The following is a 1,758-nucleotide window of genomic DNA, read 5'->3' on the forward strand; positions in this document are numbered from 1 at the left end:
ATCCCTGTAATCTCAAGTGTGAACATTCAGATTTTATAGAACCATCAGCTTCGTCTTGCCACTTTTTTCTTACTTCCACAAGATTTGTACTCAGCTATACAGAGTCCTAAGGAGTTCTGGAAGTGTAGTGGTTACAAATCGGGCTGCTAACCTCAGGGACAGCAGTTCGAAACTACCAGCTGTTCTGCGGGAGAAAGATGAGGCATTCTGTTCCCATAAAGATTTACAGCCTTGGAAACCCTGTGCAGGGTCGCTATGAGTTGGAACCGACTCCACGGCACATAACAACTACAACATACAGAATCCTGGTGTGGTGATGTAGGATAAACTCTGGATTGCTGATCACAAGATCAGTAGTTCAAACCTGCCAGCCACTCCTTGAAAACCCTATACAGAGTAGAAACTCACTCAGCGGCACTTAACAACAACACAGAGTGGGGATGGAGGCGGCAAAAATTTCAGGTGACCTAGATAGTTTAGAATAAAGAAAGCTGATTTTGTGCCTGACTTATACAACTGAATGCTTATCTGCCTTTCATATGAGTGTAGTTGGACTGGATTTCAAATGATGAAACTGCAGCATTGGGAGGGATCTTGGAGATCATCTAATTGTACAGATGCGGAAACAAGGCCTAGAGACCTGGAGTGACTTGTCCAAGATGTCGATGACAGTAACTGAGTCCTTTGGGCCTTAATATTAGATGGCTTAATCTATAGTTACTCATCCCACCCATAAGCATTCTCCTCTAAAATATAATTTAAACAAAAGGAAATCCCAGAAACTTCTGTTTGAACTCATATTGCTTTCTCTGATGAGTATGTGTGTGTTCTGAGGCGCTCTCTGTGCTGTCTGCAAATCAGACATTCTTGCTGGGTTGCATCAGAGCCCAGGCGACATGACTGATGAAGAAAGGGCAGAGGAGGGATGACGTAATGGCTCATGCAGCACTTACCTGTGAATTATCTCTAGCTGTGGACTATTCTGTGTCTGTGTGACTCATGGACTGAGGCACTGCCATCCCCTGTTACTCAGCACTGGAGCCTCACACTTACCTCACCCTGTATTTCTACTCTTTTGTTGCCAAATCTGATTAGAAGCACTTTTGTTTAAGCCCATGTTTATGAAGCCATAAGTGAACTTTGTACCAATGACCACGTGGAGAAAATAAATGTTAGAACAAGCAAATTACATATTGACTTGATCAAATCAGTTTGGTGCCATTTCAGCTGAGCTCAGTAAGTGCTTGTGTAGCACCTATGTGCCCTGTCCTGTCAAGCTCAAAGTTTTCTGTCCTTAGATGGCTATTCTGTCTCTCAGCTCCACAAATTCCATTAAGCAAATCTATATCAAGTGTTTACCATATGCCAGTGGCCATGGTACATGTATTCACATACATTTTTTTTTTCTTTTAAGCCTCAGGGCATACGAGAAGTAGTTACTACTGGTACCCCCTTTAGAGGGGAGGGCTCTGCCCTGTATACATGATTTACTAAGGCTTACTTAGCTGATATGTGTCAGAGATGGGGATTGGCATCCTGGACTCTCTATACCAGATATAGTGCTTTTTCTACTATATCACAAATACCTTTGTTTTATGTCCACAAGGAGTTTTTGCAAGCAAATTGTACTGTTTTTGTCAGTCGATTTCTATGTTTGATCAATATTATCTGCCTGTTCTCTACTTATCTTGGGATGCTAGACATCAAGAGAATAGGCAAATGTATATTTATTGAACAGTAGCTATTTGAGTTCTTTGG

The sequence above is a fragment of the Chrysochloris asiatica genome, unplaced genomic scaffold (genome assembly GCF_000296735.1).
Source record: "Chrysochloris asiatica unplaced genomic scaffold, ChrAsi1.0 scaffold00120, whole genome shotgun sequence".
Classification (NCBI taxonomy): domain Eukaryota; kingdom Metazoa; phylum Chordata; class Mammalia; order Afrosoricida; family Chrysochloridae; genus Chrysochloris; species Chrysochloris asiatica.